Genomic DNA, 27507 nt, shown 5'->3' on the forward strand with positions numbered 1-27507 from the left:
AGACCAAAGCAGCTTTAAAATTGCAGGTTTTTTGCACTTTTTTAGCCCCCGCAAGTTTCTGCCCACATATTAACTCAACATAAAATATGTATGACATGTACATAACATACCTGTTATGTATCAAACGATTTACTAAGGATAGCTGGTTTCATTTTCAGTTTGTAAGATAAGTGTGCATAGGGTATTTGAGTGGTTTTTATGACAAGCATCACTGTGATCCAACATCTTAACATTTGGCTCAAACCACTGAGATACCACCAAAGCTGTTAGCATGTTCCAGAGCCTTTAAGGATATGGGGCAAGTTATCTGAAAATTAAATATACAAGCATATTAACTTACTTTGAAGTGTGAGCATACTTGTTACAATCAAGACTGTCTGCTTTTGCAGCACATCATTAACTTAAAAACCCTAACAATGCTCTCTGAAGCGCTGAAGAGAGCAGAGGTGTTTTTTCCTTCGCAGTAGTCACATGGAGTATGATACTCCATGTGAGTGTGATGAACAAACTAAAGGAAAGAGAGTGATGAATATTTCAGGCGTCAGGCTTTTTGGCTTTCTGAAGTGACTGCTACAGCTATGATAAGAGAGCTCATAAACATTCCACACGGGAGGGTGACTAAACTTAAAGCCATGGAGCATGTCATCGCCTTCAAAGTTTTCCAATGACCATTTACAATCTCACCTTTTTGTCAGCGCAATGCACCCAAGCAAAGATGATAGGCAAGGCTGCGGGGACACGCAATACAGTTACACAAGAGGGAAACTGAATCACTCCTTGACTGTTTCTTGAACCCTCACAGAAGTTGGAAATGACCCAGAAGGTTGAGTGACAAATGTGCAGATGAAAGCCATCTAGAGAAAGATAGAGCCTGCTTCACTTTTGGGAGTGAATGTGATATTTACTGTAACGGTACTGCACATGTGAGCACATGGCATATAATTCCCTCCAAGGGTAAAAGTCTAAAGGGATGAAGTACACAGCAGATTTGAGACTGGGGTCAAACAGTACATATTTATTTATTTACTGTCGCTGAAATAGCTCTCATCAGTATTTGAAACATTATATTAAGGTCAGTGCTGCTTTCGAACAGAGGCTTTTATCTATTTATACCACAGAGGCCAACTGAGATTGTGGCTGTTACACCTGGCAGCACCTTAAGCCTGCTGGTTATTCCTGCACAGCTTCACGGCTCTGCCTCTGGCTGGACACTCTTCACAGGGATCAGTGTATTCCAGAAATGGTGTATGTGGTAGTGTGTGTGTTTGTGTGTGTGTGTGTGTGTGTGTGTGTGTGGCAGAGGGGAAGCAAGGTGTAATATTACCAGGGGATTGCCTATAAATCCTTAACCTTCTACTGCCCTCTGGCTCTGAAGTCCTCTGTGGGTGGTGGTGGGTTTGGGGTCAGTGGGAACATAGTGTCAAGAGAACATTTAGGCTGGAAATTTAAAAAAAAACTTTGGTGATTTTGTTTTCTTTCTGTTTAATAAACGTGTGAGCTAATTCCAGAATATGAAGAGTCTGATTTAAGAAATGATTTTACATTTTCGAAAGGCAGGTTAAGTGTTTTGGGACCTCACTACCAACTTTATTGTATCTCATATCCTGGCAAAGGCCCTGACAAAGTTGTCATTGACTTCAGCACTGAGAGTTCAGTGTTGCCTGCTTTTGTTGCAGCCATATAGCTGGGCAGATTTAACACCTCTGGCTCTAAGCCAGGAAATGGAGGAGTTATGAATGGATGCAGTTATAACATTAGTGGTCAGAGGGCTGCAGTGAGGCCTGACACTTTCCAAGAAACAGCTGCTGCTGGAATTATATGTCATTTCTTGGGTATATATATTATTACTATTTACAAAACTAGATAGACTGTATATAAAAGATAGACAAAAATTGATATGAAGCCTAAATGTCAGCAACTCTCCCACCACAAACTGGCCGGATTTTTAAAAAAAAAGGACAGAGTTTTCACTAAAGTTGGAAAGCTTTGTTATACTGTATAGTTGCTCTATCTGTGTTCTGGGCTGACACTGGAACCTGATCCCTAGACATATTAAATACTTGAATTTTGCACATGAAAACCAGAGCACAGGTGTCTTGAATGTGTCAGTGCAGTTAGCCAAACAGGAAGCAATGCTAATATGTCAGATTATTCATTAAAATCCTCCAAAAGGCTCAAACATGGCAAACGTGATTGAGAGGTCCAAATCAGCTACTTGATTTAGCAAATACAAGTCACAGCAATTGCCTGTGTCCGCACCAACCTGCCAATCTCAAAACAGCCATAACAAGACTCTACATTTGAAGCCCCTGTTCACATATGGAGTGATCAGTTGCTTTCTTCACTTCCATTAATAGTCACTTCAAATGCTCACCTTGAAGCTGAGATAACTTGTAGATTGAAATTCCATTGACAGCTCTGCTCATCTCCTCCCGTTTATGCCCTTAAGCCTTAACAAAGACAAGCTATGAAAAAGAAACAAACAAAACAAAACAAAAACACCAGATATAGCACTTTTAATTGGGTAGAGACCAAAACACCATCTGTAACGGCCTCTAATCATGTTGTGCTTGTGAAATCAGCCTCAAGTGGTCAGTCAAGGAATTGCATGGCTGTGTTTCATTATACTCTGTTGTTTTACTTTTTAAAAATACTTTTTATGTTTTAGCTGTGCAACATCTGTTGCATAGTCTATTGGAATCAAGCCTGGACGTCTTTAAAATGCATGCATTTTGAAGGATAAATTTAAATATAGTAATAATAATTTGATAAAAAGAGGAATATATTAAATAGTTTTTTTAAAGGAGGAAGATTGAGAGAATTCCTTCTTGTGGATGTGCATATTAGCTTTTGAACAAGAGACTCCTTTAAAGCCACAGTCGCTGTCCTTTTGGTGTTTCAGTAGGTGTATTGGCCAGCAGGTTCCACACAGAGTCACCAGTCTTCTCTTAACACAGCACGAAGCACAAAGTCTGACCGTGATAAGGGTAAGACAACAGCACGAGGCAAATAAATAGTTCTTTTGATTTAACCTGTGCCAAGCTTTTCTAACGCGCCATCAGTCCCAGCTGCCTTGTGTTGCCATGGCAACTGATGGTCAGGCTGAGCTCAGCACAGTACAGTTTTGGTCTTGAGAAAACCATAAACAGGAGAACAAACAAAGACTGCTCTCCAAAGCTGTGATGAGAAGAAAAAATAAAAACACACACACACTCACACACACACACGGTTATGTTGATACCAGCCTGTGTACTGTCACAAGTATGCAAATTATCTCACTTGAGTGAAGCCTCTGCTACATCCATCGTTCACATCTCGTGCTATTTCATTGTGTCAGTGCACACAGCGTGCAATTAAACTGTATACCTCGCAGAATGCATGGAGGGTGTCGGGAGATTATTGCTGTAAAATCTGCAAATAAATCACCTCCAAGATAATTACATCACTTCTTTGCTATTGGGCCTGTGGCATTTCCCTTTTCTTTTTTTCTTTAATGTGTGTATAATGAAAGGCTTACATTAAATTCAGCGTGCATCTACCCGGTTGATAATCGGCTAAATGGGTAATTATGATTTAACTGGATGATTGCGAGTTCTGAGGGCTCGGGGGCGACCTGCACACTTGACGATTGTTCTTGTAAAAGGACATCCTGTGCTCTGTGGCTCGGCCTTCATTGAGCTGTCAGGAGCTGTGGGGGACGCAGCTCTGTCAGCGTGCCTTCCCACCTCTGCCATCCATTGGATCGATCACGCCGCCACCTCCTAGAGAAACCCAACCACCGCAGCTCCTCCAATTACTGCTGATGGGCCACATCTTTCTATCAGAGTGGGTGTCAGAGCCATACGGCGCCTTTCAGAGACAGGGACAGAAAGAGGAGGGAAAGGATAGAATAGCGAGCTTGAAGTGGAAAGAAGAGGAAGAGAGAGGAAGAAGGGACGTGGTGACAGGCGTGCACAGCTGGTGAAACCGTCCATGTTAGACTTTGCCAAGACGGATGTTAAACTTAGACCCGCGTGTGCATTATTAATATTGACTACGTACACGAGAATAAAGAAGCATTTACTCACTAACTGACGCGTCTGAATTAATCATAGAGGCACACTCAAAAGGCACGATCAATTCTCTTTCATGATAAACCTGGCAGCTTCCTCTTAAATGATAGACGTCGTCAGGAAAAAAAAAAATTTTTAAAGAGCCGTCAGCTCAGTCATTATCTCAGGCATGACCTGACATGCCATCAAAAATTTATTAGAGGATGACCTAATGTTGTTTTTATTTAGCTTATTGTTTTTTCATCATTATTGATCTCTTTAGAATGCAGTATTTCTATCAAAAACTGTGTACTAGTGGTGAATAAGGGTGATTGTTGGATTGGTTGGTAGAGTTTCTGCAGCAAAGGCCCCGCCCTCTGTTGACGCAGAGATATAAAACAGTTTCCATAGTGAATCTTGCTGAAAATAAGCATCCGCTTCTGTTTTCCCATAGCGCACTGATTGCCTTTTTAGCCTTGGGCAAGTAAATCTACGTGGATACAATATATTGTTGGGGGTCTATATACTTTAAGTGTGCATGTATGTGTGTGTGCTTTATGATGTGGTACTCACATGGCTCCCGGTGGGTCTTTCAGGTTGAGACTGAACTGGAAAGAATTGAACCTGCAGGGCTGTTGAAGCTTCTCTTTCAGACTCCGGGCTTAGAAAATGGTGCAGCAGTGAGAAACACGAATCCCAAACACAATCAAGGGAGGAATATCTGCACGTGCACTTTTTTTAACGTTAATTGCTTCTTTGTCTGCAAGTCAGGCTTTGTTCGTGCAAGACAACTTCTGGGTTATGAATTATCGCTCCTTAATGATCGTGCGTGCAAAAAGTAGCATGTGTGAAAGCAAGTGCACCCCCGCCTGTGTTCTGATGGGCTACATTAGTAGGTTTGAAGTCAATCAATACCAACGCTAGCCTGTCTCTGGTTTCTCTCCTCGCTCCCTGAATCCAATCCTACATTTTCAGGTTTTTGGCTCTTCATCCGTCACTGTCAGATACACAGATTGACGTGGTCACAGCGGTCATTTCGCATTACAGCCACCGCGGCCCTCTGCGCAGTGGTGAGATTGTCTGAAAAGTGCGTCTCCCTCAGTGTGTGTGTGTGTGTGTGTGTGACAGAGAGAGAGGGTGCGTTTTTAAGTGTTTGCTGTCTGGTCATGGAGCAGAACATGACAGAACAGTGGTTGAACGGTGTTAGAGCCAGCTGCTGGAGTATGGAGTTGGTGCTTGAATGAGTTTTCAAGTAATTTGGACATTTTAATACGACATCAAATGCATCACTCTGTTTTAAGACTTGTAGTTAGATGCTTTACTTTAGAATGGCAGCAGTCCTTTATCACTGTTTCCCTTTTTATTTTTAAACTGTTCGAAGAGTCGATGCAGGACTGCTTCTAGCTGTGATGAGCACAAACAACGACATTATGCTGCCATGTAGATGTGGAGTTGTGTTTCAAGAAGCCATTGTCTTGGTCAGTGGAGGTCTGGTAAACAGTGCTGCCAGCCAATCACAGATGTAGCTCAACAATTCCACATGTGGAAATGTAGAGATGTTGGTGGGTAAATAATAAAATGCAACAATCTCCGGCAAACATCTAAAGCACTCTAACGTCAGCATCATTATTTGTGATGTACCACAGCTCCTATCAGCGGTGTACTGTTGTAACCATAGCTACGTATTTTGGTTTAGTGCTGGGTTTTATCTTGAACCCCTGATGACCCACAGCACAGCTTGAGATTCTTCCTTTGGTCAACCTACTGCATAACCTGAACATTATTGCTGTTTGTGCCTACTGGGTAACAAGGTCCCTTTGAATATTTTTTAAAAATATTTTTCCTTTAGTTTTCCAGTTTCACTGGCCCTGACAGCTGTCTGTTCACATCTCACTATTCTGTTATTTTGTTTGTGTTCTTTAATTTCCCATGTTATTTTATTCATATATCTCTAAAACATTTTTTTAGAAGTCCGATATTGCTGTGGCTCTGGGAATATAACAGTGACACTTCACAACCAACTCAATGAAAATAAAGTAGCATTGGTAGCACAATGATATATTGTTCCCTGTTGTGCAAGAGGTGCAGGTTTGCAGTCTTTCATCTCCGTCATGTCAAAGCACAATACAACATTGTGTGATGGAGACAGAGGGTGCGTGTTTGTGAGTGATGTTGTAGGTACCAGGAGAATACATATGAATTTACCTTAGGGTTCTTTTTGCTTTGCCGATACATAGATGGATAGTTAGAATGTGGAAAAAATAAAAATAGTATAGTTTACAATAAATAAGCAACAAATTCAGAGTAAAAGGTCCTCATACTGTGAGATAAAAAATATACATGTACAACAGTGATATAAAAAAACAGAATGAATAAAAAAAATAAGACTGAAATTGCATAAGAGAGTAGTGGAAATTGCATTAATAAATAATATAAACACTATAAATCTAAGAAAACGTGACAAGAAGGTATAATACAGAAATACTGAAGTAGTGTAATGTGCAGGTCAGCCTCAGTGTGGGGGATATTCATCTCTGACGTCTTTCAGCCTGTCTTTGTACTAGCTGATTTTTCCACCTCAATTGCAGTAGCTTCATATTCATATTTCCAATGGCTTCCTTTTTAGTTGTTCCCATTTTCTGCTGCCGAGCGTGCTTTGCATTCTTGTGCTCGGGATGAGTATCTGCAAGTCCAACAGAAGGGGCATTTCCCCTGTTTTTGAGATAATTGCGTGCTCCCCTTATAAACAGCCCCTATTGAATTTAAATTAAGCCAATAACAAGCCTGCAGCATAGCATGCCCTCTGGATTGCACCCTGTCAATAGGCTGTTAACGTGTCCGACCCTTGTCTTATTTTGCCTCGTGTGGCATCAGCTGTTCCCCTTGTACATCCGCAGCGGCTGCCCACAGGCGAGTACAACCAACACAGTGGCAGATGAGGACGACAGAGGAAGTCTCATCAATAATGGAGAGCGGTAGAGGAGGAGGGGAGGAGGCATGTAGAGGAATTGTGGTAGAGTGAGTGAGAAGTGCAGCTGGTGTGTTTCTTTCATTTCTTCCAAATGGACATTTTGAAATGATGCTCCCCAGAGGCCACGCATAAGAGGAAGGCAGCTATTAATAGCTGATGGGTTGAACAAGTTGTCAAAGTGCTTTTTTGTGATTCATTTTTTCCCCAGGGAGCAAAACAAATAAAATAATAATTTTTCTTGGAGGCCATGCAGGTGCCTGACTTACAGCTTGACCAAAACACAGACTAGCCGATTGCGCTCCATGAGACACACCCCATGAGTCAAAAAACTATTTCTTGTCTGTCAAGCAGCATGCAGCTTAACCTGGGAACAGACAAACACACACACAATGATTATCTCCCCTGACAGCTGTCCAGATGCAAACAGAAAATCTGTCACACGGCCACCGAGAATGACCGCGTGGCTCTTGTAGTGTGGCAGCTCCTCCGCCCAGCAGCCATCCTGCTTGTTCCCTTCCCTCAATGCCCCTCATTGTATTAGAAAGAGGAGGACCATTCTTACTCACATCTCTCGTGCTCTTGTTTCCCCAGGGGCCAGCCCCGAGGAAGCGAAACTGTTGCAGGACTTCGGATGTCACCCCCGTGTCACGGCTTCCCCTCAGCTTGACCAGCTACACCCACACACACATATCTCTGCTCCCCGAAGGACGCCAATTAACAGCAGGCTTGAGACAAAGAGCAAGGAGGAAGGGAATACGCTGTAGGAGGCGCCTGTACCTGCTGTGGAAGGGGACTACACTGCTTGTGAGTATCGCATTGTTCTCGTGGTGCTCGGGTGAACACAGTTTCGCACAACTGATCATGTGATGCGACCTATTTCATATCTTTTTCATAGCAAAACAAAAAGAAATTGAGTTCATAAACATAATTAACAATATGAGATATGTAAGATATTGACTTTCTTGTTAGGTGCAATGCAAATGTAGCTAGAAGTGTTTTTCCAATATATCACAATAGATTTTATCTGTGTGTATCTCTTAGAAACAGCTGGGCTGTACCTGGCAATCTTGCTTTGTTCTCTTTTTTTCCTGTTACTTACACAGCAGCTTTATTTATCTATTTTTCTACAGGAGAGCTAAATTTAACACTCAAAGGATGTGGTTAAATCTTTCTTACTCTCAGCCTCACTCTATCACGCTGTCTTTCTTCTTTATGTCTTGTTTCCTGTCCAATAGAAGTTACATTTCCCAGAAAATCCAGCAGAGGAATTAGGTAGACGACAGGGGCAAAATGATCTGGCAGATCCACTTACCTCCTCTGTCTATGATCCCCCTGGCCTCTGATATTATTAGAGGTTGATATATATGTAGAGAACAGTAGCGGGAGAAGGCTGGGTAGGGGAGTAAGATGGGGAAGGCAAGGTGCGAGAGCTCAAAGACCCAGGGCTGCTCACGACAAAGCCGAGGCAATAATCTGAAGGTGTAAAAGCTGCAAGTGATTGGACGGTGAGGGGAGAACAACAACTGGAAAAGATTTCAATGTTAAATCACTCGCAGACTCAGATGTCTCCTCACTACAGCTCTTAAAGAAAATATAAATATAGATATAGATATGATGGCTCTGAGCTATTTACTGTCATGAAACATGAGCAAAATAAAACATGTTAGCACTAGGATATATCAACCCAATATCACAGCAGAGCATGTAATGCACACGCAGGTCAACCATTTCACACTTTGCCTCTCTAAAGCGTGAAATGGACACAAAGTTGTAATACCAGCAGGGGGAGACAATATGTTTAAAGCCAAGAAGTCGGTAGTGAAAAAGGAAGGTACGACATTCCAGTCCCTCTATGGCAGAAACAATTGAGCTCGGTGCCTAATATGTATATACATGTAAATCTGTATGTAGATTTACATGTATGTCTCTTTATACACTTTTTTGTAATTATTTTCACGTTAGCTTGAAGTAAAATATCGCAAGTTCCTACAGGCGCTATATAAATACAGGCCATTTACCATTTTACTTTGTACTACTGTATACATATACATATACAAGAAATAAGAATTCACTGAAAAAAGTGGTTTAATAGAAATTAATGCTTTTGTAAAAAGGTAGAATATAAATACAGTTCTTAGATGTCCTTTTACTATAAGCAGCTATTTTCATAGTGTGCTAGTAGGTTTTTGTTTGGACAATCAAGGTTAACAGGCCAACCATTACTTTTGTCAAACTTGTGTCTTGGCAAAGACACAAGTTTGACATATCTTTTGTTTATTTTTTTGCAAGAAGCACATCGAGAGCACAAACCATCAAGGCTTTTTACTGTTTCTGGGTGTTATTTACTTTCACTGATAAAGTATTTGTTTTTTTCTGTACAGTCATTTGGCTTCCTTTATCATTTTTTGTACTTTAAGGTGTACCTTGGAGGATGTAAGCCAAATTTTAATGGATTGTTAACATAACCCCACTCTACACCACTACAAAGTTTTATCAGAATTCATTCAAAGCTATCGTGATTACAGTCAGACAAAACATAACCTCCTTCGGGGAGGTGACAACAACAGATTAGTGTTGACATAGCAAAAACATTTTCAAAAAACTTAAACGTGTCCTGGGTTTTCTGAGGTTTTGTACCTTAGCATGATGGTCTTCCACAAACTTCTGCAGAGACATTCTTAGTTTAGATCACTGCTGACTTTCGTGAACTCTTCACTTTTCATAATCGGAAATTCCTTGACAATTATTGACTGGATTCTCATGAGGTTCCCCTCAGAAACCTTTATAAATAAATTTGTGAAACTTATTTGATTCATAAGCTGCGTGATACCTTGACCTGACCCTGCAGCTCACCATGATTAGGCATCTCCTATTTGCATTTGTGGATGCTCCGAGGCCTGTCTGGGAACTTTTTTTCTGAATTAGAAAGACAGGACAAAATCTTGCTGCTCCTTTTTTGTGACTAAAGGGGAAAAAGTTGTGCTCACCTTATCTGGAAGAGATTAGGCTAGTGAAAAAAAGCATAAACGCTTCCTACTGGAGGACATCCTTCAGGACTGGGTCCTAATACGCTCCATAAATGTGTATGGTCACCTCTGTTCTCATCAGCACCAATTTGCAGTGAATCGCCCTGCATATCACGACTGGGTCTACTAAGTGGTAATACCACATGAGTGAAAACCTCTCAGGATTTCTCCAACACAATTTCACACATAAAAAGACTGCATTATATTACAAAATCATTGCATTTATTCAGCAACAGGGTTGTGTAAGCACACCGACTTCAGCATTTAGCCTCAGAATCCACACAGGATCTCCTCTGCACACTGTCCACAACCATTAATTAGCAGATAATTGTGTAAGCCAAGCTCTCATCCATGAGGGGGTTCTCATTGCTCATCAGCACTGACGTGAATACTGTGAGGTTATCTGCGCAAGTACATGGAGATCATGGATGCAGATAAATGCCAAATGTGCCTGCTCTTGAGTATAAAGCCAAATGTGATATTCTTCTGTCTTAAATGTAAATGTTTTGGAGGAAGGCAGAAAAGAAAAGAAAATGACTGACTCCAGGGTAACAGACCAAAAAGCCAAACAACAAACAAGGAGCTGTGTCAAATGCACATACAGGTCCATGCATCAGCTGTAATGATGTAATTGCAGAGGTCTGCAAGTGCACTTACATATCTGCGCGGTCTGTGCCGAGACTGATCATCAAAAAGCATTTAACAGACTCTAAGAGCAAGGCCTTACAATATTCAGCACAACAACCTTGCACTATACAATACATGTTTAAAAGACAGGATTTAACTTACTTTGTTTGCTTTCTTGGACTTTTTAAAGAATACTCCCACTGTCGGTCTCCTTAAAGGCAAACTTCCTCCTCTAACATGTAAAAAAAAAAGAAAAGTGGCACAACACTATAACACTTCATGATCATAGCTTTATTTACAGTCTCTCCACCAAGCTTAGAGCAAATAGCATATGTTGTGTAATAATTTAGATAGCACTCCAAACCCCTTTAATTAGCACCGACTAATCAACATAGCAGCTTCTCATCATAGATTTATGGACAGCCATGATTGCTGCCAGGGTGAAATTAACTCTTTCCATCTGCAGGGAACTGCTGAAAGATGCTTGGCTCAAACACACTCCTCCTTCTCACACACAGGCATGAGCTTAAGCAGGCTAACACGCACACATAAACACACATGCATATATGCAGATGAGACTTGTCTCTTCCTTCTGGCTGTCTCTGTAGAGCTGTCACACATGCTGCGTCTTGGAGCACCAGGAGGCCGGGGTTGACTTGAATTAAACTGAGAGGATGTCCTCTCCAGATCTGCAGACGGCCACACAGAAACACCCCAGTGCAACCCCCCCACACCTCCCCAGCTTCTCATCCACCCACAAGAAAAAGACAGTCAGAAAAAGACAGAAGAAGAAAGAGCATAAGGGAGATATATGAAAGAAAGGAGGGGAAAGAAGTGAGGCTAGAGACGGGGTGGAGAAGAGGAGAGAGTTAATAAATAAGAGGCAGGGAGAAATTGCCTGTGAGAGACAGGGTTGGGAGATGAGGTGGAGTTGGAGGAGGACAGGAGAGTAAGAAGAAGGGAAGGAAGATGACATTGTGTGCATGTGTGTGCTCATGATAGAGTTTGACAGAGAAAGAAGAGAGTTGAGACAGTAAGCCTGGAGAAGCTCATGCCACCGGGCACATATCGAATATACAGAGGATCCTTCTCCTTTGCCTGGTCAGTAATAAAAAAAAAATACACACACACCACTGGTTTATAAAAACAGCTACAACATGAAACATGCTTTTCAGGTAAAATGTCATCAAAGCAACAGCCACTCATTATTTTTTCAGACATGACAGTCTACTAGTATTTGAAGAAAGAAATATTAGTCAGGCAACTAAGAAGTTTCCATCTTTTTTCAAAAGTGGGATTTTGATATTGTCCCCGTCACAGCCACTACTGTGGTGTTCAGCTCAAGACAAGACATTTTATGACCGCACCATTAACTATTGTAACAGATTCACTGGGCAGATGATCCGAATGCTGGACACGGGCGGCAGAGTTAAAATCCAAAATCGAAATCTGTAATCCACTGGCTTGAGGTCGCACAGGTGCTCAGGCAGAGTCTGAACAACGATCCATAAACAAATGCAAATCAGAAACAAAAGAAAACACGGAAAATATAGCTCTGAAAGCGACAGGAAAGCTTGGCTGTGAAGGATGACAAGACAATCTGGAGAGAGTGATTCATAACTGGCAGGTGGCGTTTAAAAAAAGCAGGGAAACAAAACCAAGATTAGAAGTAAAACTACTGAAACTCAAGTGAGTGATTTCAAATTAAATCAGGAAGTAACTAAACAGAAACCCAAAATAATGACAACTGTAAATAACTGCGATGCACATTTTGCTTTCATACGATGAATAAATGACTCAATCAGCAACTCAGTCAACTCTGAAACTAAACATTAATTCATAAAGATGAACTCCAATAGTCTGTGAAACACAAGCAGGGATGAAATAGCATTACATAAAACTGAATTAAGTCTACAAAAAGATTATTTTTCTTTTTTGTCTGCGTTTCATTTCTAATCAAGGTTGATGTTAGAAGCAGGAAAAATGGGCAAGCGTAAGGATTTGAGTGAGTTTGATGACAAGGGCCAAGTCGTGATGGCCGGGTTAGAGCATCAGGATGCACTGTGGGAAGAAGGCAAGCTGAGAGAGGCAGTGTGATGCTTTGGACAATGTTCTGTTGGGAAAGCTTGGGTCCTGCCATCCAGTATTCTCTGATGACTGTGGCCTCTTTCAGCAGGATAATGCACTCTGCCATAAAGCAAAAATGGTTCAGGAATGGTTTGACGAGCACAACGATGAGTTTGAGGTGTTGATTTGGCCCCCAAATAACCCCAGATCTCAATCCAATCGAGCATTTGTGAGATGTGGTGGACAAACAATTCCAATCCATTGAGGCCCCACCTCGAAACTTGCTAACATCTTGGTGCCAGATACCACAGCACACCTTCAGAAGTCTGGTGGAGTCTATGTCTCTATGGGTCAGGGCTGTTCTCGCAGCAAAAGGAGGACCAACACAATGTTAGGCAGGTGGTCATAATGTTGTGCCTGATTGGTGTATGATGTAAGGCTGATGATGCTTTATGTTACTGCTCCACGGGACTCCTGTGCTATACAATTACAGCATAAGCACATACCTGTTCATGTGTTTATGGAGCCTGTCAGACTGTGTAGTAGTGGAGTATAGGGACTCGGGTAATGAACACTTCAGTCATCAATCACAGGTAACACCATGCACAAAACACATGCCTTAATGTGCCTCAGTCTTTATCACAGCTTCAGCATTCAGACTAATTTCCTGCACCGAGGTAGACTACAGCAGTATCTGTGTATCCTGGCCCCAAGCTGCACAACATATTTACAATAGGCAATCTTTTTGTGTATCCCACCTCCAAGCATTGTTATTAACAGTAAGTGCTTTTGCTATTCTGTTCTAGCATACTGTGTCTCTCCTGTGCCCTGGATGATAAACACGTTAGAGACCGAATTTTTTTTCTGTGTGTGTGTGTTGAGCAAGAAATTGGAACATAAATTATTAAGTGAGAATGCACCTTTAAAATATAGAAAAGAAAAAAAAAAGCACCCATTGTATTTTCTACTTATGCCTGCAAAGTAGGCAATCCTTGAATTTCCTGCCTAAGATGATGCAGGATGAGCTTGTTACCCTTAATACAGCAAAGGCTTTGCTCATCATTGTTGCTCTAAATCTACTATAAGTCTTTCGCAGCATTTCTTCTGCCCTTTGTGGCACAAGCTTTGTTCTGTAATGACACTAAGCAGAAATTCGGCGGTCTGCGTTTTCTCTCATTTCAATTTAGGGCATTAGCTGCTGAATCATTCTCAGATTAATGATGCAGTTCCAGCCATGACACACTATCATTGTATGTGATTACTTACACGCAAGGGAAATGGCACTTCAAAGATAATAACACATATTTGGTGGTTTTCGGAAGCCCTTAAATGCATCAATATTGACTTGGATTCCCCACCCTGTTCTGCAATTACATTTGTGCCCCTGGTATTTTTTTGTAGTGCTAATTCTTACAAACCAAGCAAGCATACAAATGACTGACCTAAAAAAAATGTGTTGAAAAAGCATCTCCTATGAAAATGCTTTGTGAATCAGTTGTTGTGCTTTTTAGTCATTTCTACATTTTCAGACTAAGAGAGACCTTTTGCACCACCTACTAACTGCTGGCTTCAGGAGTAATGAATGGCTTGTTTTACGACACGCAAGCATAAAATATGCGCAAAAATATTCAAATGTGATCTTTTCCGAAATGCTGAAAGGGCTGTGTGCAACAGCAGCTTGCAGCAGTTCTTAATGGGGATGCAAAATGTAACGCACATGTATACAGAGCAGATTCCTCAGACATGTATGATGTCGTGTTGTAAGGTTAAAAGGAGTGAAGTGTTGTGCTATGATGCAACCGCTTGCAATTTCATTGTTGTGATGAGAAATGTCTCCTATTGTTACCCTCTTAAACACTGAATTATTCAGTGCACACCAACCTAGTTTTTCCGCGTAAACCAGTCGAATAAGAGATAAGATAGCATTATTGTAACAAATACACAATTCCTGCTGACAGGATGCCAAATCGTGATTAAAAACACACGTTTTCTGCACAGAAAAACAGGTCTAAATGGGTGCAGCAGATCAATGAAAATTCAGCATTTGGATAACTCCATTCCACCTCGATCAACATGACCCAAATAACAGCAGTCTCCTCGGCATTTTGGGATATATCCAGAAAGCCAGCTGACTGCAGCGCTGTATGGTACCTGCACACAGCGAGCTCCTGCAAGATTAGATAACTAGACCTGCTTCAAGACTCTGCGAGGTCTTGGGGAATTGTGAAAGTTGGTATTGAGCTGTCTGATGAAACCCACACACGTATAGACAACATGAGGCCATCTGCAGCAGGCACAAATACAAATGTATCGACTCGCGCACTTGGACAAGCCTGGAGATCACGAAGGCTTTTAAAGAACTTAAATCACCCCCAAAGCCCATCAGACCACATCAGTGTGTGGTCTGTTATTAGGCAGCCAGTGGCCAGCCCAGCTACCACAACTTAATAGAGCAACAGCCTCAGGTGGGAGGCAAAAAAGGAATACAGCAACATCGTCTCGCTCTGCAGCTTTACAGCCCAAAACAACCCTTCCAAAAGAGCCTTTTTGTTCAATTTTCAAGCTTAACATATGGACACTATGTGTGCGGTTTAGTGCAGTGAAAGGCTGAAACTGGCTGGTAAAAGTTCATTCTTACTCTTGCTGAAAGCTCATTTACAGAAGTAAAAAAGGCACTAACAGTTTAAACTGCGTAAGCTGTTATTTTCAAATGGGCAGCCAATTGCATTCAGAAATAGATTTTTCAAAGTTAAAGTAAAACAAGGGCTGTCAGAACCCTTGTTAAATAATAAGGTAAATAAAACGAAGTTACACAACATTTTCAATCAGTCTGTTGTATTAATACTTGCTTTAATTGTATTTATCAGATTGTTAAATAGATGGCTTCAAAAAAGCAAAGAGCAACGTTTCAACCAGCGACATGTTTGCTCTTTTCATGTGGCACCGCATGAAAAAAGCAAGTATGGCTCATAATTTGCAGTTTTCAAACGGTGCTCTGGAACAGGCAGAAGCAAGGGAAAGGGGTGTGAGAAAGTGCAGCACCTGATGGAAATCTGCAGAAAAAAGGACATTATTATTAGTTGTCTTGCCTTAACTGTCACAGTCCTGACAGTTGAGTTAGCCAAGAGTACTGAACACTGTCACATTAAGAGGACACGGTGTCTTTCTGCTCCTGCACTGCAACATGTCAAGATTATAAGATGCCTTTTTGGCAGATTTGTACTTTATAGTATTGCCAAGAAATCAAACATTTTCTGTTGAAGTTAGAGCTGAGCCATACTGATGTTGTGGCCAGCTGTGTTTTTAGCATGAAAAGTCTTTATTCACCCAGAATTTGCAGAAAACCTGACCAAAACTAGCCCCCTTGTGCCATTTTGCATCTGCAGTGGGATTGCCCCCCTTTTGGGATAAATGGCTGTTATTTTGAAAATATTCCTACACTATTTTTTTCAGCTTTCAACAAATTCATATTTTAGGAGATGCAGATTGTGTGTGGATGCACAGGCGAGCAAACACACGAATGGATATGATGATTAATAGCTGTACTCGGTTGCATTCAAGGCAGCGAGGTTGATAATGAACGGCGACATTTAAATGTTCTGAGCTCGCCGAGCATGACAAAACAAACACGCGGTAGTTCGTGGAGTGTTTAAGTTATAGACAAACACACACGCTGAACAAAAGCAATTTGAGAAAAGTGTGTGAAGCTACCTTCTCATATAGGATTATTATCATTATTATTATTAGGCTGTGCTGCATGTGTTTTAAATTTTCAGTTCTGCTTCGGCCAGGATCCTCAAGGAAATCTATAAACATAGATTTTGGGAAAAGAGGCTAATCAATAGTGAACCGATGGAAAAAACAATCCTCTCCAATGTTCAATCAGAAGTTATTTGATAATGCAACACCACTACAGGGAGAAAGGGTCATTTCTTCTCTTGCTGGCACATACACTGCTCATGACACAGCACGAGAGAGGCGAGGAGAGCACGCCAGCCACTCAGAATCACATTAACGCACCGCCCTTCACATTCTCCAAAGAGAGTGTGATACTTTTTGTTCAAACACTGGTTTATTCCTAGAATGATTATCCCATTTTCTTCCCTGCAAGCAAATGAATGTTAAGACATTTTGTGACAAAGACTGATAACGTGTGAGGAGTGGCAATGAAACTATGCAGGAAAATAATGAGAGCGTACACAGTCAGAAAATGAAAGCGTCCTCCATAGTTCACTGAAATGGAAAATCTTTCAAAAGAACAGTGACAACTATGAAGAAGCACATAATTCATATAAACATTTGACATTATTGTATGATTACAGAGAGATGATTGATTGTGTTAAGCGGGCTAGCTTTCCACCTGCTTAATGGTTAGGCTCAATCCACCCAAGCAGAAATCCTTTTTTAAAGGTCAGAGGGCTTTAGAGGTCAGTCAAAATTTAGCAGATACATTCATCAAAGTCATGATAATATCTAATCTGCTTATGGTTCTTATTTTAAAACTGTGACAGTAATAATATTACTGGCCTTTAGCATTACTTTATAGTGTGGATTTATAGGTCTTTAACCTAGAATGATTTGGTGTGGAGAGAAAAAAATCCAGGCCCTGATTCGTTTAATCTGCAGTAAAATGCATGCTCACAGTGACTGAATACAGCTTAGGTAACACCTGATTGTACTCCAGTCCCATCCATATCATCCCCTCCAACTTTGTTATTGTCCAGCCCTCTCATCCTGGAGGCTTTACAGCTGGATGGCCTAATTGGAACCATTTCCACATATAATATGGCAGCCCCACGGGGGCTCATTATGCAGTAGATACTGGGCAGACTGACCTCAGCTATTCTTCAGCCTCCGCCTCTTCGCAGTCCTGTGGTTTAGTCCGGTGACAGATACAGTAGGGTTTCCTTCATCCTACAGGCCATTGATCACCATTAGGAGGAAAAAATTCATGCTGGCTGTGTGATCATACAGGCTATGTGTGTAACTGCGTTAGCGTGTAAGTTTCTGTGTCACTACGGGCACGACGCTGGGCACTGCAGAAATGACTCACCTCTCATGTGTCAAAACTCAAAAGAAATCAATGGCTGCTGCAAAGATATACACGCTACAGCTCCAGTTTGAGTAGCTTTGTGTAAAAATTGGGAAATCTGCTTGATTTATAATAGCAGCGTTTACAAATAGCAGTTTAAATGGGTAGTTTGCTGCTTTGAGAAATGTATGGCTGGAGGAGAAGAGTGATTCTACTGTCACGTCTGTCTGCTAAATACAAGGCCACACCAAGCAACCAATTAGCTTAGCACAGACAGTAAACAAGGGGGAACTGCTAGCTTACCTCTGTGTGAAGGTAGCAAAATCCATCTACCAACACTCTAATTAGCACTGTGTCTTTTTTTAAACTGAGACTTTTAGACTGAAGTGAAAAGCAAGAAGTTGAAGCCCTGTGGTGAATTGTTTCTGGCCTCTTTGCTAAGATCAGAGTTTTAGGTGCTTTTTTCACTTTTTTTCTCACCTAGCTTAAAGTGAATAGGCATCTTTCCAGAAAAAATCCCCTTTTTTCAACTTCTACTGTCAGTACTAACACATGCTGGGCCACCCACACAGTACACCTTTAGAACATGCTCAGCCATGGAAACCCATGCCATGAAGCTGAAGCTGACAGAGGAGGTTTGGAGCGCTGCACAGTGTTAGCAACTTTCACACTCTTCCTCTGCGATTGGCGACCCCACTTGATAACTTTATGTGGTCTGCCGTTTTGTGGCTAAGTTGCTGTGGTTCCACTTTAGAATAATACCACTTACTGATCATAGAATATCTTAAAGAGAAGAAATTTCATGAATTGACTGTTGCATCAGTGCCATCCTTTTAGGGCACCACATTCAAATTAATTGAGCTCTTTAGAACAACCCATTATTTTAATTCTTAAGATATTTCAATAATGACTTATACTTTTGTGGTAAATCTATGCCATAGGTACATCATAGCAAGCACTGTAAATTAACATTTACCTTCACATTTAACTACAGATCGCAGTGATGTAGCCCCCAACTATTGTGACTGGCCTTCAATACCCCGATTCCTTTTATGCATTTCTGCATACATTTTGGCCACAGTTTTAAACAGCATAAGTGCAAGAATAATAATCATCCAACAATATTATTAATAGCAACTATAACTGCAATATAAGGATTCAAAGATCTCAACAAATTCCTAGATGGAGATTGCTGAAACTACTGAAACGGATACAAGGGAATGGATAAAGACGTGGAAAAAGTTGAAGGTACAAATGTGTTTGCCTCTGAATAAGAAGATTTTTTTTTAAAGGGTGAGGAGGGAGGGAAAAATTGCATTCAGTGCTGTGTGTCGGCCACTTGCATAGATTACATCGCAGACTCTACAAAGACTCTATGCAGAAGTCTTAATCATCGGTAAATCAGTCATTAGTTGTTGTAACCTGTAAAACCTCACAGATGAAGAAACAGTATACATTATGCGATCCTGCTCACAAGAGCAGAAAACCTGTTCAGATTACTTTAATTACAGATAAAAGTTTAAAAGAAGCAATATAGTACGTTTTCTTCAATGACTATGATGAAACAAAGCAATCTGGTCTTTATGTCTGCCATCATTAGCCATTTCCGGGTCCAAACTCTGCTTCAGGTCCCAAATTTAAACAAACACTGCAGCATCACTGAGAGTTAAAAACTGTCTAAATTCTTTCATCTTTAATAAAGTGATCAGTGTGGCTGCTCTACCAGGTGTAACAATGAATTTTAACATTCAGCCATCTATGAGAAACATGATTTAGTTTATAGTTAGCAGACAGTTAGCTCGCTAGTGACTGAGGGATTTCTGAAAAATTAAAACGTACAGCTCTGCTATCACTTCCGACATAAATGAGGACAGAAAACTCAACAGCAGCTGGGGCATGAACACTAACTTTTTTTCCACTCGATAAAAGTTAACGCGAGGGTTCCCGATGGTTAGGACAAATGCAATCGCATGGCAGGATGCTGTAAACGGACCAAACTTCAGTCAGGAGAACAACTGAGATAATCCATCCACAATACAAAGTTAGTCATTAACACACTGCTGCATGGGCTGAGCTGTAGTTACATCGTAAGGTTTTAAAAAAAAAACTGCTTTAAAATGTGCTGCTGAGGAATAATGGTAATAAAAACCGAGAGAGGCCGACAGTGATCACTGCCATTTTTTTTTTAGAATAAATAGAACAAGATACAAACCATTAAAACGTGTTTAAAAAAAGCCTTAATAAACGAAGAGTAGTTTGGACCCAGGGTTCATACATCATCAATTAAGAACCGAATACTCTGGTTACTGCTTTGCCATTTATTTATTTCCTAAGATCCTGTACATCTTGCCTTACTACTAATAATATATAGAAAAATTTCATTTATATATCCTAGATTCTTTTATATTTCATACCTTTAGATTAATGTATTAATTTATTCATATTGTACAGTCCTATGACGAGTAAAGGAGCAGACATTTTGTTCTGATGCGCACCAACTCGTAGATCTTCTGAATGGCAATAAAAGCTGTAGACTCTACCTGGACAAGAATTTGATTATTGTCCTTCTGAGGACAATCACGAAGATCCTCGTGAAGTAAAAGTCCCATATTTTCTGACTTTTATCAGAAAGAATTGGTTCTGTGTCACTGCATGATGCCTAAAATTGTTTTACCATGTGATGGATTTAAACATTTGGCAAGTAGAATTTAAGTGCGTGTGTTTTGCTTTTTTTTTCAGTAACATGTTTATTGCACCACTTTACATAATATCCTGCACTGAACAGGAGTCCTTGGCTTAAAGATACATGTCAGCAAGGTGGTAGTAGGGATTAATAGCCGAGAAAAACTCTTGAGAAATAGCTTACATTATAGCCTGGAACTTTTGTGTTTTAGGGTCAGAGCATGTCTGGTTTCTTCCCAGATGCTTGCAAACAGCATTCATTAAACTGAAAATTGCCTTTGGATTTGGTGATGGCGTTGTCAGTGGCGACATCTTGTCAGTCACCACCTTTCTGTTTATCGCTGCAAAGTCATTTCTCTGTTGAGTCAGTGACACCTCTATAATGTAGCATCAGCAGACACGCAGTCGGTGTGTCAACACTGTGATGACGGTGTCATCTTTCTGTGCCCGAAGTTCTCTTTTAAATGCTGCCGCATAGCTGAATCGAAGACGAGTGGAAGGACAAATAATAAAAATAAGACATAACCAGCAGATTATGCAGGCTTGAGTTGAAATGTCAAAGGTGCCTTGCTTTTCTTTTATTAAGATGAAGACTATTAAGCTGGAAGCCTTACTTGACCTGTTACTTTTCTATGCATGCATTCAGTGTCATTACTTATTTGACATTTTACTGCACATCTTTAAATGCCAATGTTTTTCTACTGGTATTCAAGAGACTTGTGTGAAAGGTGAGTACACATGCTACACTGTTTCTAATGTAGGTTTGAAAATAATCATGCTGAACGTTAAAACTACAATTTCATATTAGTCAATTTTTATATACCATTTTAACTTTTTTTTTAGATCAGTAAGTCTGCAAGTACATCATCCGTGACTGTTAGGAGATCACCGCATTCATTAAATGCAATGCGTAAAGCAAATAACAATTGGATTGATTCATGTGCAGTAACTATGAGAAATAATGGTGATAATGATGTATGTACTCATTACCAGGGTTACTGAATGCATCTCCAGTAATTAGCAGTCTCCTGGGGGGCTGTGTTTCACTGGCAGGTTCAAAGCTAATGACAGCATGTCAAAGGGAAATCACATGCACTGATTCTCTGATTAATTATGTACTCTGGAGAAAAAAAACGAGATGGACATAATATACTGTAATTGATATGTGGCAAGCCTCTACAGTCGACATGGCTCTAAAACTTCTGCTTAACCACAGGAAGGTTTTGCTGAGTATGCACATCACCCTGCAGCACATCTGCCTCATGCACCTCTGCACAGGACACCTTAGAAATCACCCAGTTATCTCCAAGCCTCATAGCTAAGGTCTGTTGGTCTATATCTTTTTTTTTATCCTGCTGTTGTTCTTACCCCTTAAATCTGAGTTTTTCTTCTTAGTGGCTCATCCAGAAAAACAAAACTACTTCTCGCCAACAGGGATTCATTGTGATGTCAAACAAGCGGTTAGCGAGACTTTTTCACATGCAGTTCTTCACCTGTCTCTTAAATTCTCTTCACTATATACACCAATTATCTTTGAGTCCAAACAACTTTCAGCTACAGTCCCTGCACTGGATCAAATTCCCTCAGGTTTAATTAACGATGATCATCTTAATAATTTTATATATTTTCCCCCCACAGGCGCATATAATTGGGCGATTTTGACGCTGGGGAACCTTCCATCAGAGAAATCTATGGTCTAGCCCTCATTAAGGAACTCGGAGCTCAGCAGGCTTCTCGTGCTGAAGTCTTAGAGTAAGAAGGTGCTGCAGAGAGCTCAACACCTAAAACTCCCACTTAGGAAACCAGCTTTAATTAGCTAATGAATCTGGGAGCTCCTTCTGTCAACCTTTGACCTTATGCTGAGACACAGAAAGCCCGTTGACTGTGTTAGACTTATCACATGCAATTAAAATCAGTGCCTTGTGCCCTGTACAGCAAAACCACTTTTTAATTAGATAATTGCTGTGCTGTCTCTGTTATTGTTGGTAACTCATGAATCATTCCTGAAACTCCAAAGGGTGCAATGTATTGATTTACTGCCAACAAAATCCGGCTTCATGATTGATGTTGTCACGCTGACGGCACACAAAGGCCCAGTAACATTTTCCAACCAAGTTTACCAAATCTATAAGCATAAGAAATTATCTTTGGTAGCCACGAGTAGAACATTTCTTTTCTTGTACAATAAATCACAATAAATGATGTTAAACTCTGATGACCCTATAGATCATCACTGTTCAAGTTCCCAGTTATTTATTTGAAGTACTTCAAACTCACTTTTAAGGGGAATCCTTTTTGGCAAATTTGTTTTTTGTGTTCCTAAAATTAATACTGAATTAGATCCTCAATTGCAATAGTATCAACATCAGCACCACTGCAGACAGACAGGGACACAGCTCCATTTCTCTCTAACAGTTTAGGTAGTTAACATTCATAACACTGAACAACACTTTTGGAGGAATTTAAAGAGGTCAGTAAAGCTCCCGTTTTATAAACATTAAGGTATTAAACAGTTATCATAAATGTTAAACTGGCCTTCACACACATTTACATTAGCCTTTTATCCGTTAGCAATAATCTGTTAGCTACATTACCCACCTGTTATCATTAACATAGCAGCTAGCAGACTAAAGTTAGATAAAAGATGAGCAGAAAATCCAGAGTTTGGAGAAATAATCTGAGCAAATAAAGAGTGATTAATCAGACAGTTTCAGGCCGGACCAGCAAAGCTAAAGAACTGAAGCGCTAGAGACTGAGGCAGAGCAGTGAACAGTGGAAGAGAGAGAGCCCACAGACAAATGTAGACAACATGATAAACTGGAATTTTTCTACATTTAAGATAATTTATTAAATGTTATTTATTAATGTATTAAATTTATTGTTTAATTGTAGCTACCTGTAAGGTCAGCTTTAAAATGCAGGCAGGGCCCGTTCAATCTTACACAGTCATTACAAGTGTTGGTCAAGTTACTTGAAAATAGTAGTTAGTTACTAATTACTCATTACTTCTCCAAGAAAGTAATCTCATTACTTTACTTTTTACTTATTTTCAAAAGTATTCAGTTACTTTATTAGTTAGTTACTTTTTAAAAACATGTCATTGTCATGAGACACTCACAAATAAAACCACAGTTTAGTAACGCAGTAACGCAGCGTGCTTACGGGAAATTAACAGTAATCTAATTACTTTTTGTAATAGTAATCCTTACTTACTCATCAATTGAAAAAAGTAATCTGATTACAGTAACACGTTACTTGTAACCATCTCTGGTGGGTGCCTTGTTTTTTGCATCTCCTTTATTTCAGCGTAACTAATACCACACTTTATCCAAAGTTCATTTTTAACTTTTCCATAATGCTCTCCTTCTACAATAATTAAATTATTTAGATCAATTATGTATTGTGTTGTTTGCTGTACCCTTTGTTTGTTAGTGAGTACGTAAATGTAGTTTGACTTATCAATCTGTAATAAAATTATAAAAATGTATAATAAAACTATTACTTAATCTGAACTATTTCATTTCTTAACTGTAAGTTATAAATGAAGAAAATTAGTTGAAAACTAACATCTCAAGCTATGACTTCTTAATCATTATTTATGTTATTGCAGGATGGGTCAAAATTTTCTGAAATGGTACTGAAAATAGTATCAAGTATTTTCCCGGGTATTGGTATTAAATCTGAAATTCTAGTATCATGTCAACTCTAATAAGAATACATCCCAATAACTACTTAGCTTAACAGTCAGCATCTTTACAGGGAGTTTTGTGACTCTTCTTGAACCAGTTTTAAGATATTTCTTCAGAAATACGCTCTTAAGCAAGAAACTGTTCGGTCTGCACAGGAAGGAAAATTACTCTTCTTCTTGAACAGGCATAATAGGATGTGTTAATACTGAGGTTCCTGCACCTTTTTGTTTTTAACACGGAGCTGATTGTGTACATCATTTGACAGGCAAAAAAACAATATTCTCGTGGAACTTTATCGAGAAAACAAACAAACTGTGGGTTATTACACAGGATCTATGCATTAGCAATTGGATTATATGAAATTGTAGACAATATGTGCTTTAGTTCACAAACAACTACAATTGTTTTTTCCTGACTAATACTCAGGAACAGTCCCGTGTATTAAGTTAAATTATCAGGCAGAGCTGTTATTACTCCTGTTGCTCCCTGTGTTCTCCCTAAGATGACTCCCTTTGACTTCATTCTGATCAGAGCCAAGCTGTACTGGCCCAGAATGGCAGGCGCAGGTCTCAGTGGCAGCCTCTGGAGTCCTGGCGGAGCTCCTTTAGTCTGCTCAGCCAGCTATGAGAGGCTGCAGCGTGCTCTCAAGTCCAGCATTGGAAATGTGCCCTGAGCGAGCCAGACTATAAATTAGTCAGGATAAGTTAAGGGCAGCATGCGTTAGGCTATCCCCCATAGTTATCAGCAGAGAAGAACCTGCCTGAAGGTTGGCGCTCTTAAATCTTTTACCACTGCTGCTGAGGCAGCCCAATCCACACATGGACTGGAGCCATCAATCAGGGCCAATGCTCGCAGCTAATGGGTTATTCAAGTTTTCCAGAATATAAAACAGCCATGCTTATCTAAATCAAGCAGGAGAAACAGCACTTGCTGCTACAGTCTCTAGTTAATTTCTGTACAAGAAAAGCGTTTACAGTGACTGGCTAACTGGGGAGAAAATCTGGTTGAATTCAGGCTGATGGTGTATACCTCTTAATCAGCCTTTACAAATTTTCTGAACACTCACTACTGCATTTGTTATTACCAGTGCACTCAGTCCCAATTCATTTGAAATTAAAATGGAAAACTGTAATCAGCAACATAGCATAGCATAACATCTTCCTTACAGAAGAAGCCATAGCACTGGTACAGTAGCATCAGTGCCTACAGACTTGTTTCATGCAAAGAGGATCACATTTTTAAGAAGCTCCCTCCATGACAGGTGTGAATAGCATTGATGGGACACGTAACTCAAAACTAATGTGACAGTGACCTTTCATTGAACCCAAACCTTGAATAAGAATGGTAGCATTCAAGAAAGACGAGACAGATCTAAAAAAACAGATAAAATACTAGTCATGGTTTACTTTAAGCTTGTTTTAATTCCAAAAGACAGACTTACAGTGTTAACCTTCTGAGAATAACTGCTAACTCTACTTAAACTGTAATTAACCTTACAGTAAGAGTGATTTTATACTTGGCCTGTTTCAGGTCTACAAAAGAACTCAGAATGAGCTGTGAGCATGTTTCCCCATATGCAAATACAGCTAAAATGAGAAGCTTCTGATATTTTTTTTTTTGTTCTTGGACAACAAATTTCTCAAATTAAAGTTTAAAATCAATTAATTAATTAATTAAAAACAAAAGCTCAGACTCCATTTGAGTTCTTGTATTTTGCTTAACCTGCGTATTTTTTCGGTTTTCAACACTGTAATATAGAGCTGGGCGATAAAACGATAACGATATGTATTGCGAAATAACTTTTTCTCGATAGAAAAATTAAACTATTGCGATAGGCCTCATCTCTCTTGTCCTCTTTAAAAAAAAAAAAAAAGAACAGCCAATCCAAATTAAGTAGCGCAGAGCCGAACCAATCACAGCCGCAGAGTCACGTCACGTGACTTGTTACGTACAGCACAAGCGCCAAGGCGCACATGTGTATTTGTTTTTGCAGCCGTGCAGCCCGGGTAATGAAGGAAATGAGTGTGCCGACTAGAGAAAAATCAACCGAGAGCGTGAGCGAAGGTTACCGAGGAAAAAACCGATGATGGTTCCAATGCCGGAGAGCTTGTCGAACGGAAGGGCCACAGAAGTTCCGTAGTGTGAAGGTATTTCGGCTATTTCAAGTCTGACAAAAAACAGAGTAGTGCGCACTGTAAATTGTGCCGAAAGCAAGTCTGGAAATACAATAAAGCGGTGCATGCTCAATCTCTGACTGAAAGCGCTAATTCGTCATTCGGCTTTTGTCAGACTAAAGTAACTGTTAAAACTGTTTGAAAAGCTAAGCTATACAACAAGGAGAGATTAAGAATTTCCTTTTAGTTCTCAGTTTATTTGATATTGACAAAAGTTAGTCAATTTTGTCTGTTCTTCTGTAAAACGACCTAAGATTTATTTTTAGAATTAATATTTTGTTTCTAAGTGGAATTGACAATTTAGTGGTCTGTTTTGTTTGTTCTATTTTGAAACTTAAACGCTTTAGCGGCTGCCTTTTGTGTAGTTTGCAATATTTGCCTTTATCTGAAACTGAAGTCTCGTGTTCCTTAAGTACATCTACCCTGTTGAACTTATTATGGGAAATAAATATTTTAATTAAAACAAGCTGCTAATTATTTCACATTTTACTTGTGAGCAACGGCACATTTAAATCTTACAAATATAGTTATTTGGCTTATATCGTGATATATATCGTTATCGCCTGAAATGAAAAAAACATATCGTGATATGAAAAAATCTTATATCGCCCAGCTCTACTGTAATATAGCTTTCTGCCATATAGTACATACGATATGTAGACCATTCAAATGTGTCGTGCTTGGATCAGACACCAGCTGACTACTGTAGCAGAGTTCATGCTCACAGTATCTGGGGTACAAGAAGCTTAAAACAAGAGTCAATAGCAGAATAAAATATTTGGCACGTTTTTCACAATATTTTTTGGCTATATCACGATACACGATATATATCACGATATATTTAAATAACCGCCAAAAACAAATGTTATTTTCAACCATACAGTGCCTAAACTTGAACGGGTTTAGTTATTCAATATTTTTATTCTACTTTGAATGCAAGAAATCTGAATCAAAGGGAAAAAGAATTTTAGCCATCAGTTGCACACAGAGGTTTTTCACAAATGATAATACTGTGACAGTAAGCCTCTTTCCGTGATCAATACTAGACCTTTAACAAACAAAAGATAAAAAAGGACATCAAGCAAGAATTCACAAGACAAAATAAAACAACTGAAATTAAAAAGGTGCTCTTTTGTGCTTATAACATATAAAAATAGTAAAATAAAAAATGTGATGACCTCAAATTACAGAAACAAAAGTCTAGACGG

At 39.8% G+C, this 27507-nt stretch overlaps 1 protein-coding gene across 6 annotated transcripts in view; it reads left to right on the forward strand.

The window, feature by feature from the left end:
• The window catches only part of b3gat1a (beta-1,3-glucuronyltransferase 1 (glucuronosyltransferase P) a), an 86041-nt gene that overhangs the window by 25026 nt on the left and 33508 nt on the right, over positions 1 to 27507 (forward strand). For 5 of the 6 annotated variants that reach the window (XM_039598274.1, XM_039598278.1, XM_039598279.1 and 2 more), the window contains one exon: positions 7594 to 7806. The exons of the other annotated variant lie outside the window; for it this stretch is intronic. The gene's annotated coding sequence lies outside the window, so the exon portion shown is untranslated. The remainder of the gene's footprint in view (positions 1 to 7593; positions 7807 to 27507) is intronic. 6 annotated transcript variants of the gene reach the window in all.

The sequence above is a fragment of the Oreochromis aureus genome, linkage group 14, assembly GCF_013358895.1.
Source record: "Oreochromis aureus strain Israel breed Guangdong linkage group 14, ZZ_aureus, whole genome shotgun sequence".
Lineage (NCBI taxonomy): Eukaryota > Metazoa > Chordata > Actinopteri > Cichliformes > Cichlidae > Oreochromis > Oreochromis aureus.